Source organism: Pinus tabuliformis, chromosome 7 (assembly GCF_031772625.1).
Source record: "Pinus tabuliformis cultivar Carrire ecotype Pingquan chromosome 7, CPIR1, whole genome shotgun sequence".
In the NCBI taxonomy this organism is placed as follows: domain Eukaryota; kingdom Viridiplantae; phylum Streptophyta; class Pinopsida; order Pinales; family Pinaceae; genus Pinus; species Pinus tabuliformis.
In genome coordinates, this window is record NC_142293.1 from 1551034821 (window position 1) to 1551051987 (window position 17167).

At 34.0% G+C, this 17167-nt stretch overlaps 1 pseudogene; it reads right to left on the bottom strand.

Moving 5' to 3' along the window:
- LOC149253827 (serine/threonine-protein kinase-like protein CCR1 pseudogene) overlaps positions 1-14828 on the bottom strand; it is a 50603-nt pseudogene extending 35775 nt beyond the window's left edge.
- Positions 14829-17167: the final 2339 nt, after the last annotated feature.

Here is a 17167-nt window from a genome sequence, read left to right on the forward strand (position 1 = left end):
ATTGTAAATGGGTTGAAATTCAGGTTACAATTATTATGTAAGATGGGCAATTTAAATGAATATCTGGGGTGATTAGGAAAACTTGATTCCCCTGCATCATATAGTATGTTGGCAATATGGAAATAAGGTTGTTAGCCACTTTTGTGCATTGACATATATTAATCTTCTATCACCCACACCTCTGTGCATTGACATATATTAATCTTCTATCACGGAGTGGAAAACATCGACGACATCAAGATTTATACAGATAACTTCATTTTTAATGATCTTATTACATGGAAATACTTCGATGAAAGGGCAAAAGTTGCAGTTTACTCTGTTAATTCAATGACTTCATCATTACTTTATTTTGAGATACATGTAAATGGTACTCGATCACCATAACTATATTTCGTTTATCTACTTTATGTTTTGATTTTTATTTTTTCTTGGGTGAAAGTTTATTTTTATATATTTATATAGATTTTGATTTTTTTAATTAGATTTTTTTGTTTGTGAAATCTTATTTTTTAAGAAAAAATTTAATTGATATAAATGATCTAATTTAAATTTATAAAATATTAATAAATTTTAAACAAAAGTAATATAAAACCAACAACAAAAACAAAAAAAATAATTGAACTAAACTTACAACTCACACGGGGAGAAAAGGCTGCACCACGTTACAGCCTCGAGGGCAGAGAAATAGAAGATCTGGGATTTCAAATCAAAATCATATTGAAAGGAAAGAAAAGTTCAATATAACAACTTAAAATTTCCATTCAACATTTAACTATTGATTATAGAAAATTAAGCACCACGCCGATGGAACGGAATCAGGTAGGTTGAAATTAAGAATAGGAAGATATGCCATTGTTTTTCAAGTGTATTCTAAATTAATTTGAATTTCGAACTGTCATGGGCGATTATTCAAAATCAGATTGGAAAGAAAACCATATGGAAAATATTACAATAAAAATATAATTTTTATTATAATTAACAACAATAATTAAAAATCAATAATAATAAGAATAATAATTTAAATAATAAATAATAATAATTACTATTTAATTATTAGTTACTAATAATAAATAATTATTATTAATAATAAATATTAATAAAAATTATTAATTAATTAATTAGTAATAATAATTAAATAATTATTAAAATATTAAATAATATTGTTTGCATTATTATTTAAAAATGATAATACTAATAATAATATTGTTACTAAAAATATTAATAATAAATAACGAATATTATAAATTTTATAATAAATATGGTTAACTATAGTTTACCATGGTTAATTTTCATATTGAGACAATCTTTCTCACAATGTGACATTGGACCATGGTTGATCATGGATGACCATAATTGTCACAATGTGATGTTGGACCAAGTGATTGATAATATAAAACCAAGGGATTAATTCTAAAACCCCAAGGTATTATAAACTCAAGGGAATAATATTAAACCCAAGGGATTAATATTATAAACCCAAGGTATATAAACCCTAATATGAATATTATAAACCAAGGGAATAATAAACCCAAGAGATTAATATTAAAAACCCAAGGGATTATAAACCCAAGAGAATAATCTGATAAATATTATAAACCCAAGGTAAATAAATGCTAAGATAAATATTATAAACCTTGAAATAAACATGGTTACCACAAATAATTTTCATATTGTCACAATGCAACATTGGATAATGGTTGACCACAGTTGATTTTCATATTGAGACAATATTTGTCACAATGCGACGTTAGACTATGGTTGACCATGGATGACCACAATTATCACAATGTGACGTTGGGCCAAGAGACAATCTTTGTCACAATGCGATGTTGGACCATGGTTAATCATGGTTGATTTTCATATTCAGATAGTTTTTTTCACAATACCATGATTGATTTTTACATTGAGAAAAGTCTATTATAAGCCCAAGGTATATGAACCCTAAGATAAATATTATAAATCTCAAAATAAACATTGTTGACCACGAATGATTTTCATATTAACACTATCTTCGCCACAATGCGATGTTGGATTATGGTTGACCATGATTAATTTTCAAATTGAGACAACCTTTGGCAGAATACGACGTTGGAAAATGGTTGGCCATGGTTGACCATGGTTGATTTTCATATTGACACAATCTTTGTCACACTACGACATTGGACCATGGATGACCATAGTTGTCACAATGCGATGTTGGACCAACAGACAATCTTTGTTACAATGTCACCATAAACCCTATAATAAACATGGTTGACCATGGTTGATTTTCATATTGAGACAATCTTTCTCACAATGTCACATTGGACCATGGATGACCATGGTTGTTACAATGTGATGTTGCACCAAGGGATTGATAAACCCAAGGGATATGAACAATTTGATTGATACACCCAAGGGACTGATAATATAAACCCAAGTGATTAATTATAAAATCCCAAGGTATTATAAACCCAAGGGATAAATATTATAAACCCTAAGATAAATATTATAAAGGTATTGGACCATGGTTGACCATGATTATATACCCAGGGGATTTATGTGAAACCCTAGGATTAATATTATAAATAATATGAATAATATTATACCATAGGAATATGAACACTTATATTAATAAACATAAGCAATTGATATTATAAACCCAAGGGATCAATATTATAAATATAAGGCATACAAACTCTAAGAAAAATATTATAAACCCTAAAATAAACATGGTTGACCATGGCTTACCATGATTGATTTTCTTATTGACACAATATTTCTCACAATGCAACATTGGACCATGGTTAACCATGGTTGATTTTCATATTGAGAGAATCTTTGTCACAATGTGGTGTTGGACCATGGTTGTCACAATGTGACATTGGAGCAAGAGACAATCTTTGTCACAATGTGACCATGATTATTGACGATGGTTGGCCATGGTTAGCCATGGTTAGCCATGGTTAATGATGGTTGACAATGGCTGATGATGGTGGAACATGCTTGATTTTCATATTCAAATAATTTTTCTTACAATGTGACATTGGACCATGGTTGACCATGATTATAAACCCAACAAATTTCTATTAAACCCTAGGATTAATATTATAAACCCTATGGATAATATTATACCCTAGGAATATGAACCATTAGATTAATAAACCTAAGGGATTGATATTATAAACCCAAGGGATTAATATTATAAACCAAAGGTATATAAACCCTAAGATAAATATTATAAATCCTAAAATAAGCATGGTTGACCATGATTGATTTTCATATTCACACAATCTTTGTCACACTGTGATGTTGGACCATGGTTGATCATGATTTATTTTCATACTAAGACAATCTTTGTCACAATCCGACGTTGGACCATCATGGACCATGGTTTACCATGGATGACAATGGTTGTCACAATGTGACATCTGAGCAAGACATAATCTTTGTCACAATGTGACTATGCTTATTGACCATGGTTGGCCATGGTAGATTTATATATTGAGACAACCTTTGTCACAATGCGACATTGGACCATGGTTTACCATGATTTATTTTCATATGGAAACAATATTTCTCACAATGTGACATTGAAGCATGGTTGAGCATGCCTAATTTTCATATTGAGACAATCATTGTCACAATGTGACAAAGATTAATATTATAAACCCAAGGTATATGAACTCTAAGATAAATATTGATCCAGGTGGATATTGGTGGCCACCCACCTATTCAACTTAGACCCCCAACATTGTATCTTTTAGTTTTTCGATTTCCTTAATTGTAGCACAAAGTACTATTTTTGGCAGTTTTTCAGGTCTTAAACTTCTGGAGCCGTTTTGAAGCCATAAATGATGTTTTTTGGGGAAAAGTGGGAAAACACAACTCTATCATTGATGTTTGCATTCAAAAGTTTGGGTCCTCAGATAGATCTTTCTAATGAGGTATTGTGTGCATCAAACAGAGATTGTATGCCAAAGTTACGACCCTGAGAAGAGGATGTACCAATTTACCCAAACAGGGCCCATAATTTTGGCGCTTCATCTCTTAAGGTTAGGTTTCTCGATGTTTAGGGTTTTCCATTTTTTCTTAATAATAAATAGGCCTTGGAGCCTCATTGTAACACATTTTAGAGGCATTCAACCACCACATCTCTCCTTAAAATAAGTTATCATTTCCCGAGCTAGTTTTATTTCCTTTCTGTTTGTAAGCATATTTCAGTATTTGATATTAATGAAATGAAGTGTTATTTATGCTACATCTCTGTATTTATGGATATATTTGTAATTGGTTGTGTTCATGTTTAAGTTCGGATTAGCGGTATTAGAGCGGTCTTCTCTTTCTCCGTTTTTCTTTGTAAGTCCCCAATGAGGTCAGGATATAACGAATTAAGGTCTGCCATGGTGGAAGAGAAGAAAGATGAGGGAGTAGGGGATCATTTCAAAATCTTGCTTGAAGAAGCCCTCAAGTGATAGAGGAATGCGATGATGCACAACTTTTCCTAGATCCTTCAGCGGCTACCCAAAGGTGATGCATCTTGTTCAAGTAGCTGCTCTAGAAGCACCACACCTTTTAAGATACAAGTTAGCTTTGACATCCCTATATTTGAAGGTCAGATAGATGCAGAAGTTGTATATAAATGGTTAAATCTACTAGAAGGATACTTTTATGTTCATGATTTTTCCAGTTGGGAAAATATTACTTTTGCACTTCTCAAAGCTGCCCCCCACATCAATGACTGGCAGAAAACCTACTGTGAGAAGAAGGATGAAAGTACATCCTCACTATTTTTCAGCCGCACCCAGTTGGAATTCATTCCGAGACATAATCAAGCAGTAGTACTACCCTATCGGGAGCTATGAGGATAAATAAATAAAGTGGACCACACTGTGGCAGGGAAGGGACCAAGATGTGCCGAAGTTTACCAATGTTTTTCATACCCTTCGCATGAAGATTGGTATCAAGGACTGTAGGTGACATTTGGTACTCAAGTATTGCGACTGCCTACACTGGTACATCCACGATGAGATGGAGATCCTAGACATCTCCTCACTCGACACGACGTATCGATACATAATCAAGATTGGGAAGAAGTTTAAATAGAAGAAGTGAGACTCTAGATCTACGAATTTGAAGCAAGGGAAAGGTGCCCCCAAATAGCAGAGCAAAGGAGAAAGCCAAGGCGGGGCAACCGAAGACAACTCGTTGAAGTCGCGAGAAAAGAACAACACCACGAAGACAAAGAAGGACATAGGAAAATGACGTGAGTTCCATAAGAGCTCCACTCACAACACCAGTGAGTGTCATGCCAAGTAGTCACTTTTGGCTGAGTTGAAGGCTTATGAATTAGATGCATGTTCTGATCCCACCAAGATCCAGAAGAATAAGCCTAAATATCAAGAGGAGAGAGAATGCCACTTCCACTCACATATGTGGGTGAAGGGTACTCCACTGCTGTTTATTGTCTACAACAGGAGATAAAAGAACCTCATTTTAGTAGAGGTTGTGCAATGGTTGGGCCTACCAACTACAACACATCTGTATCCGTACACCTTCATGTGGCTTCATTGAGGATGAGATCTTCGCGCCAGCTAGTAGTGTCACCTTCCCTATAGCATCAAACCCTTCACGGATGAGGTATAGTGTGATGTTTTCCCTCTTGAAGTTTGTGATGTATTATTAGGGCAACCATATTTGTGGAAGCAACATGGTATATATGAGTCTAGATCTCACTATGTGATTATTAATTTGGGTAATAAGTTGCACAGGATACCAAAGGTAGCCCCGCTTACTGCCATTCCTTTGATCACTGCAAAGAAATGCAGTAAGATCATTTCATAAACCAAGAAATTTATTTTCCTTATGATTCGCCCTCAGGGAAAGAAAAAGATTATGGCTAGGGCTTCTAGACAGGGCTCCTTCGCACAAAAATAATAGATGGACAAGGTTGTGGAGGATTAGAGGGACATTTTCTCCTCACCTACGGGGCTATGCACTGTCAGGTCAAGCAATCCATCGATATGAACCCGGGCATGCTACTACCCAATGGACCGATCTATCGATGCTCTATTCTAGAGAACGATGAGATCAAGAGGTAGATTTAGGAGTTGTTGCAAAAAGGGAACATCAGGTTAAGCTCATCACTCTTTGGGAGCCTGATTGTACTGGTACAGAAGAAGGATGGGACCTCGAGACTCTGTATTGACTATTGGGTGTTGAACAAGATCACTATACAGAATAGGTACCCAATCCCATAGATTGATGACCTTTTTCACCAACTCAAGGGGGCCAAATATTTCAACAAGATCGATTTGAATTCTAGCTATATCCAGGTTCTTATAGAACCCTCATATGTGTGGAAGACTACCTTCAAATCCAAGGAGGGCCTTTTCAAATGGTTGGTCATGCCTTGTAGTTTGAAGAATTCCCCCCCATCCTTCATGATATTGATGGATGTCATCTTACGACCCTTCACCAATGAATCCATGGTGGTGTATCTTTATGACATCTTGATCTTCAACGAGAGGTGGGAAGAGCGCCTCCACCATATTCGACAGGTCCTCCAGACCCTGCGAAAACACAAGTTGTGTGCCAATTTGGAGAAATGCATGTTTGGCATGACCCAGGTCCAATATCTAGGGTATATCATAGTTGATCAGGTTGTGCATGTGGACCCATCCAATATACAAGTAATTCGGGATTGGCTAGCCCCAACCACTCTAACAGAGCTCCATATCTTTTAGGGTCTTTCCAATTTCTACCACAGGTTCACACTGAGGTTCTCTCATATCACTTGGCCTTTAAGTATAGTCACCAAGGGCAGAGAGAAAGAAAATTTATTTTGGTATGAAACCCAACAGAAGGCAGTTTCTAAGTTTAAACATCGTCTCTTCCCTACACCAGTGATCACATTACTAGGCCTAGAACAACCATTTTAGATTGAGACAGATGCCTCTGACTATGCTATTGGTGCAGTTCTTACTCGCAGGGGAATCCAGTGGCTTACCATAGTGAGACACTTTCAGAAACAATCCGAAAGTATCCCACCTATGAAAAAGAAATGTATTCCATTGTGTAGGCCTGCCGTCAATGGAAGCATTACATTGTGGGGAAGGAAACAGTCATCCACACAAACCACTGATCCCTACAGTTCATACAGACACAAGGGAACTTTCAGAACGATCGCCATTAGAAATGGTCCACATACCTAAAACAGTTCCATTTGAACATTAAGTACAAGAAGGGAAACATCAATAGTGTTCAAGACTTCGTCAGCCGACCACCAAATATGGTGCTGATCATTGTGCTGAATACTAATGGCACGAGACTTCGAGGTGGCTGCATCTTTACATGAGCGATTCAGAATTAGGCATCACATACCAGACACTCCTGGAAGGTAAGAAAGTTCCAAATTTTCACCTCCAGTATGAATTGTTATGCCATTTGGGACACATCTGTGTTCCTTCAAGTGAGTGTGCCAAGATGATTTGGGAGGCACACTACAGTCGGGTTGCTGGACATTTTGAAGTAGAGAAAATAGTGGAAGTACTGCAGAATTATTTTTATTAGCTGAACCTTCGTTAGGATTTTTGGAAGTACATTTGATCTTGCACTACATGCACCATTGCCAAACCCACCATAAAGAAGCAAGTCTTATATACTCCTCTTCCTACTCCTAGTCGACCTTGGGAATCCATCTCCCTGGATTACATGTTGGGCCTTCCTTCTACTAAGCATGGAAATGACTGCATTTTCGTGGTCATCCAAAGATTCTCTAAGATGGCCATTATGTCGGCCTACAAGAAGAGTATCACAATAGAGGTCATTGTTAAGCTCTTCTTTGAGTCAGCATTGGTACACTTTGGGATCTCATTGTCCATTGTCTCAGATCGGGACAATAGATTCCTAAGTGCATTTTGGTCAAGTCTCTGGTCAATTTTGGATACCTAACTTAATAAGTCCATGACTTTCCACCCCAAATTGATGGAAAACCAAATGTTTTCAATAGGATGATTGTACACATTTTGTGCATGTACAAATCAAAGAATCCACGCACATGGGATGAAAGCCTCCCCTATGTTTATCATAGCTATAATAGATCTCTCCATAGCTCAACAGGCCATAACCCCTTTTAGGTAGGGTTGGGATTTCAGCCATTATGTCCCATTAATGTGGCCATACCATTTGCAGCCACTTAGGTAGATTCGACTCACGTTCAATCTGAAGCAGACAGGGCTAACTATTTCATTGAGAAATTTCAACACATCTGCCAATAGGTCCATGATATATTGGAAAAAGCCAATGCTAAGTACAAATAATGCCATGATCAACATCGGGTGTCACACAAGTTCTAATTGGCCCAACAAAGTTTAGCTACATTTGTAGAAGGATCATCTTGCTCAACCCCACTATAATCTTTGCCTGCTCTAATATGGGCCATACATTATCACAAAGGTTGTAGGGGACAATGCCTTCAAGGTCAAGATTCCACCTTTCCTTGGAATTGCACCCAGTGTTCAATATGGATCGTCTTTGGCCATACTTTCCACCATTGTTGGACACATCTCACATTGCATAAAACTTACACCAATAGAGCTAAACCCAGATTGCATGGAACAAGCCACAACTAATCAGATCATGGCCACATATATCAATAACACTCACTAGCAAAAGATCCAAATATATTGGGTTGTTAAAGCTAGCCAAATCTTGTACCAAGGAAAGTGGCTCACTAGGGACCAAGTTCAGTAGAAGTTTCCGCATCTCATGGAAGCACTCAACGCAATGGGGACCATTGCTTCCTAAGGGGGAAGGACTGATCCAAGTGGATATTGGTGGACACCAACCTATTCCACTTAGGCCCACACCACTGTCTTTTTCAGTTTTTTAGTTTCCTTAATTGTAGCACAATTTACTATTCTTGGTAGTTTTTCAAGTCTTGAACTTGCAGAGTCGTTTTAAGGCCTTAAACAATGTTTTTGGGGAAAATAGGGAAAACACGTCTTTTTCATTGATGTTTGCATTCAAAAGTTTTATTCCTCGGATACATACTTCTAATGAGGTATTATGCGTGTCAAACGGGGATCGTATGCCAAAGTTACGACCATTGGGAAGTTGATTTACCAATTTACCCAAATGGGGCCCATAGTTTTGGTGCTTCATCTCCTAGAGTTAGGTTTCTGGATGTTTACGATTTTCCATTTTTTTTCAATATTAAATAGGCCTTCGAGCCTTATTGTAACATAGATCAGAGGCATGTAGCCACCACATCTCTCCTCAGAGATAAGCTACCATCGCCTGAGCTAGTTTTATTTCCTTTCTTGTTGTAAGAATGTTTCATTATTTGATATTAATGAAATCAAGTATTAATTTTATTGCATCTATGTATTTATGGTTATATCTGTAATTTTTTTTGTTCCTATTTAAGTTCAGATCAAATATTGTAAACACTCAAATAAACATGGTTAACCATGGTTGGTTTTTATATTGAGACAATCCTTGTCACAATGTGATGTTGGACCATGGTTGGCCATGATTGATTTTCATATCGAGACAATCTTTGTCACAATGTAATGTTGGACCATGTTTGACCATGGTTGACCATGGTTGATTTTCATATTCAGACAATCTTTATCACAACATGACATTGGACCATCATTGACCATGATTGATTTTCATATCGAGAAAATTCTATGATACACACTAAGATAAATATTATAAACCAAGGTATATAAACCCTGTGATAAATATTATAAATGCTAAAATAAACATGGTTGACCATGGTTAACCATGATTGATTTAGATATTGAGACAATATTTGTCACAATATGACGTTGGACCATGGTTCACCATGGTTGACCATGATTGATTTTCATATTGAGACAATCTTTGTCACAATGTGACGTTGGACCATGGTTAACCATGGTCGACCATGGTTGATTTTCGTATTAAGGCAATCTTTGTCATAGTGTGACATTGGACCATGCTTGACCATGATTGACTATGGTTGACGATGGTTAACCATGATTGATTTTAATATCGAGACAATATTTGTCACAATGTGATGTTGGTCCATGGTAGACCATGACTATAATTATATTTTTATTGTAATGGTTTTTTTATTTATTATTATTTGTTATTATTATATATTTATGAATGGTTTGTGCCATAGATACAAATGAAGCCTTTGACATATATCAACCACATTTAATTAATTAAATGTGGTTGTACTAGTCACAATGTGATGTTGATCGATGGTAGACCATGGTAGACCATGATTATAAACCCAAGAAACTTTTATTAAGCCTTAAGAATAATATTATAGACCCTACGAATAATATTATGCCCTAGGAATATGGACCCTTAGATTAATAAACCCAATGGATTCATATTATAAACCCAAGGGAATAATAAACCCAAGGGATTATTAACAACCCAAGGGATTATAAACCCAAGGGAATAATATTAAACCCAAGGGATTAATATTAAAAACCCAAGGTATTAAGATGTTGGACCATGGTTGACCATAATTGACCATGGTTGACCATGATTGATTTACATATTGAGAAAATGTGTCACAAACGCAAAGGATTAATATTATAAACCTAAGGGATATAAACCCTAAGATAAATATTATAAACCCTAAAATAAAAATTAATATTATAAACCTTAGGATTAATATTATAAACCTATAGGATTAATTTTAGAAACCCAAGGGAATAACAATAACCCTAGCATTAATATTAAACCATAGGAATATAAATGCTAATATTAATAAATCCAAGGGAGTATTATAATAAACCTAAGGTATTGTAAATTTAAGGGATTAATATTAAACCCTAATATTAATGTTATAAACCCTAGGCTTAATATTAAATCCTAGGAATATAAACCCTATGATAAATATTAGAAAACTTAGGATAAATATTATAAACAAAAGAGATTAATAAACCCATTAGATTAATTTTAAAAATCCGTGGGATTATAAACCCAATGGAATAACATTAAACCCTAAGATTAATATTAAACCCTAAGATTAATATTAAACCCTAGTGTGACTTGAATGTTTGTAATGAGACTCTTCTAGGGTTTGATAGATTCAATTGATTTTATGGATCAATGTAGTGGACCCTTGGGTTTAAGTTTTATAGTTAACAAAATTCAAAACATCGCTAACAACGTTATGACTATAAATTATTATGGTTAACAATTGTATGGCTATGGTTGACCATGGTTTTACTATGGTTGACTATGGTTGATCATGATTGACTATGGTTGAACATGGTTTGCATATGACTCACCATCATTTGACCAAGATTTGGCTATTGTCAACCATAGTTAAACATAGTTTACTTTAACTGACCATGGTTTGACTTTGGTTGACCATATTTCGACTATGGTGTCTCTATAGTTGACCATGATTTCATTATGGTTACCATTCAAATGGTGGTTTTTGATGCTCAACCATGGTTTAACTATGGCTTTCCATGACCATTCACTATAGGTGTCCATGGTCAACAATGGCCATCCACCATAGTTCAATATAGTTCACTATGTTTAACAATGGGTCACCTACTAATAGGCCATGATGTTCATGCTAACTATGGTTCACCATGGTAGTCATGTTGACTATTATTTACTATGATGCTCATGCTAACTATAGCTGACCATGTCAACAATAATCAACCGTAATTAACATGTGAGGCTTTCACCGCTGGTTTAAATGAATACTCTCAACACCTCACCACTAATTGAAAAATACTTATATTCATATAAGGGATATATAATAGTATTTATAACCACATGTTATATGAGTTTCATTGAATTTATATATACTGAAAATGATTCGTAAAACCAAGTAAATGTATGATGACATTAAAGTTTGAATTTATAGAGACATGAAACAAATATGATATTCAAACAATTCAATTGACATGACATACATGAAAATTGAATAATTAATTCACATTTTATAAAATTAAAAGTTTTGTATATAATTTATTAATTAATTTTTAAAAATTAAAAATTGATAAGAAGTTAAATTAAAAGAGAAGAATTAACGAGTTAAAAAAGATAAATAAATTTCGTGATTCATATAAGTTTAAAATTCCATATTATAAATTTCGTGATTCATATAAGTTTAACATTCCATATTATAAATTTCGTGATTCATATAAGTTTAACATTCCATATTGTAAGGTTTTTGTTTTTGTTTTTTTTGTTTTACAAATTTAAGTTATTAAGTTTTGTTTTTTTATTGTGATCCACCATCGTTTTATAATAATTTTAAATTTATTTATAAAACAAATTTTAATGACAAAAAAATTTATGAATTTATTAATTTTTAATTTTACTGTTAAAATATATCAATTAATTAAACTCATTCATAAACAAAACTTAATCAAGAAAGAAAATTTGCAGATAATAATTCTTAAACTTATTCATAAAAAATTCAAAATTAATAATACTTTTAGAGCGAAAATTAATAAGCATCTTAAATGATGACATATTTGAAAAATGAATGATACATTATTATTATTATTATTATTTTATTTTATTTTATATATGTATATGTATATGTATATATATATATATATATATATATATATATATATATATATATATATATATATATATATATATATATATATTTATTTTTTATTTTTTTAAGACTTTTAAGTTAACTCAATATTATTTTTCTCGTTTTATTTATTTATTTTATTTTTTATTTATTTATTTATTTTATTTTTTGAGAGTTAATTTTCTCATTTCATCATATTTATTATTTCTAACAGCCTATTTATATTACTTCAGATATTATAAGGTCCTTTGTAACTAATTTTCCATTTGAATACTAATTAGCTTATAATTTTAATAATACTTCTAAATAAACACCCATTATAATTATTTTATATATATTTTATATATTACTTTATATATTTATATTTATGCATATAATTTATTCTTATATTATAAGATCCTTTATGTAACTAATTTCCATTTAAATACTAACTAACTTATAATACTTTTAAATATAATTATTTTATATATTTTTATATTACTTTATATATTTATATTTAGGCATTTATTTATTCATATATTATAAGATCCTTTATGTAATTAATTTTCCATTTAAATACTAATTAACTTATAATTTTTAATAATACTTTTTGAATTGAATACCCATTAAAAATATTTTATATATTTTTATATATATTTTTAAGGGATTGGTCTGAATATTACTAATTAAATTAATAAAATAATTTTGACCCCGGTCCTAGAGTCAAACTAACCGTTGGTCAAGTTAGCGGTTGGAGGCACTGGTTAGACTATTTAACATGCTAAGCTGAATCTATTTCTTCAACTTGTCCTGGCGACACTGATTGGTTCGAAACGGGTCGACAAATGGTATTTCATGTGATTTTTGCCGAAAAATCTCTCACAAACTTGATATGGATCACAGAAACCTAAACTCTAGAATTGAATTTATAATGAAGAATTTATAATGAAGAGTAAACGTTCCATTGGCCAACTAACCTCAAAACTCATTAAGAGCTATATATATATATTGAATATGACGTTGTTGACTAACCATTAAAACAAAGGTCTGGAAACTGGATATTGCATTAAGTATCCAACTGATCATCTTATTGGTGCGGCTGATCAGCCTTTAAAACAAATAGCTAATAATAATATAAAAAGATCCTCCATAGCCTACTCCCTTTGCAAATCCCAAACGTTGTTGTTAGAATCATAAACCCTAAAAGAATCGAATTTGAACTAGTAATTTGACCACTGCTTTCAGATTTATTTGAGTGATTCAACATAAATTGGTAACCATGATTCACACGATACTCTCAAGAAGAGAGAAGGCCTGCCAAGCATCATCCCATAGCGTACCATTGAGAAGTTTAAATTTAAACAAATTTTATTTCATATCCATGTGGGCACATGCGGTAACGCAACCCACAGTTGTCTCAGTGGTTTCTGTGATCAGAGGAGGAACATATGAAATTCAAAATGCGTTTCATGAAGGTCACATTCTTGGACATCGGATTCAGGAGATGAAAGACGCGGTTTTCACCTTCCATCATAACCATGTTGACGTCTTTTACCACCTTCCTTAGCGTCTGGTAATACAAAATACCCCAATGCAATAAATATCACTATTCATGGATACACCAGAGTGGGCGGAGTCGTGGAACGAGGTCCAACAGGGTTGAAAAATGGGTGGTCTCTGTCGGCCCCCATGGGAAGAGAGATGCTCCAATCTCCATCCACCACCATAATTAAATTCTCCACCTGCACATTCCTCCCTAATTCAGACGCGATTCGTTCTTGTCCGCCAAAGAAGGGGTGAACCAAAATGGCCCCTTGTAAACACAGGCCATCCCAATACCTTTGACTCACACGGGGACCCATCATGGGCACGATGTTGGCCCCGACACTGTCTCCAGCCAAGAAAACCTTTTTAACTCTGCATGCGAAGTGAGCCATGGATCCACACACACCCCTTCCAGTGCCATTGCTTGGCGGTCAAGCAATTCGAGAACGCCAAAATAATCGTCATATGCCACAGGGAGGCGATGCTCACGGACTCTCTGATACTCCACCAAAAGACAAATCACCTTGGCCTCTATAGCCACTTTATTAAGATATTTGTGATAAAGTTGCAATGCAACTGATTCAATGCAAAACCCTCCACCATGAAAGCACACAAGCACCATGACCTTTTGTTTTCCATCTACGATCTCCAAGCGAGGGAGGTAGAGATGAGCAAAGACGAGGGTGGTAGAGATGAACAATGCAGGAGAATGGAAACGCTTCACCTCTCGTGTTTCCATTAATTTTTATACCTTTCAAATATTTGTATGTCGTTTCTCCATGCTCCAGACTCAGATGAAGGATATTCCTTCAAACACCATCGCAACCATCCATTTTGTAAAAAAACCTAAAGAGTCAACATTGATACATCCACTCGGGGATGATATAGGGACGCCTTTGGCAAATTAATCTGAAGTTTGACATGTCATGTGTGATAATTTAAGATAAGATAGGACATATTTCAATTTCCAAATATAAAATGGTAGCTTTCATTTTTAAAATAGACAAGGAAAAATGAAAATGACTATTACCTATGTTTTTTAAGAATGAGGAAGATTAGTATATTGGAAAATTATAACTTTTTTTTATTAGGATTAGTGTAGTCATATAAATTAAATGGTTGGTAAATGTTAATAGACATCAATTCATAATAAGAATCAAAACTCTTGTTTCAAGTTGCTAATATTAAAAATATCATAAAAACTAACTAAATTATAACTTTATTTAAAATTATTTCATTATTATTATTATTATTATAAAAAGAATTCATTGAGTTGATAAGTAGTCTTTCCTATTGGAAGTTGGCAAATAATTTGTTTCATAATCACAAATATTGATTAGATGGCGTAAAATTAGAGAGTTCCAGTTGTAGCCTCTACATCAATGGATGGAATTCTCACAATTAACTTCCTTTCACATCTAAATCATATTTCTAAACCTTGTTTAAATTATAAAATTTACAAAATGTGAATAAATTTTTTTATGAAATTTGCTAATTGTCACCTATGAAGATTAAGAAGAAGTGGAAAGATTAAAGATATGTTGTACTCCAATAAGGACATGTATCAGAGTGGTTAGAACTGAAGTTACTATGAATCAATGCTTATTTAGGGATTAATAGGCTAAATTACTCGACCTAAGTGGTGGTGTAATAGCCCTGGTCAAAAAATCCATGTAAAAATTAATAAAGTTAAAATAATACCTTGGTCATGGGACATGTATTCCAAGCTGAATGTTGGGCAGAAACATAGTGATGGGGATCACTTGTGATTAATTATTGGCAAAGGAAATGGAAAAGGCTTTGGAAATGCACATAGGAATTATTTGGCATTTTATTTATGAAAATAATAGAAATTAGGAGAAAATGAAGGTGAAAGGTCACAGGTTGCATGTGAGGAGGAAAATGAAGGAAAATAATGGAAAATAATAGAAAATAATAGAAAATGAAGAAAATAGAGGCCTCATTAATAAAAAGGCTTATGAGGATCAATTCATGGCTTTTGATCAGTTCAGTTTTGGAGCTCTCATCTCTCTCTCTCTCTCTCTCTCTCTCTTGGACACTTAGAGTTTCTTGGAGCACTCTTGGAGGATTGTGGCATACTTGGGATTTGATACAAGAAGGCAAAGGAAATGTAGGAAAGTGCAAGAGGACATCGAGATCAGCAGTTACAACAGATTTTTCTTGCAGGTCCTGAGTTGCATGTATGATTTCCTTGATATTTTTAGCATGCATGCCATATTCATGTGGTTATTTGGTCATCATCTATCATTGACATAAAGGATTGCCTAGAAGGATGGTTGTTTTGCCTAGCCTTTCCATTTCCTAGATTGTCATGTTGTTGTGGGTTTTACTTTTATTTTTTGGTTGTTTTTCTTGTGCCTTTGGCTGAGGGTTGAGTTATTACTTCTTGGAAGCCTTGGTTAGACAAACATTCTATAACCCCTATAACATCTTGGATTGAGTTACTAGTCCTAGAAACCTTGGTTGGAAAAATTCTCTGGAACCTCTTGGTGGGTTGAGTTACTAGTCTTGGAAGACCTAGTTGGACAAACGCTCTGGAACCTAGCAAAAGTTGTGGTTTGAGTTACTAGTCCTAAAAGTCCTGCCTGGAAAAAATGCTCTGGAGCCTGGACAACTTGGGTAGAGATCAATCTGGTGATGGTTAGTGATTTCTGACCATGAGGTGGAATCACTAGTTGAGGGTTGAGGTGGTTTGGCCTTTGGAAGCCATTGATGATTTTTATTGATTCATTTTATGAGATCCTGCATTCATGCTTGGAATATGGAACAGGGTTGACTGGCTGAAAGAAATATTTGGTTTATCCTAGTCTATGGTTTGGTGGTTCATTGAAGTCCCATACCTAGTCAACCTATGCAATCATCAATAAGAGCTCTCTTTCTCCTTGGTATTTTACGGGTAAATATACTTTTTTATATGTGGCTTATATGGTTGTTATACCTTTGATATTTCTAATGGTTATATGTTGGTCATGAATGAGTTTTATGACAATGAAAATGTATGGCTCCCATCATGTTTTGGTTAATCACTGAATGTACAATGAATATATGGCTTAGTAG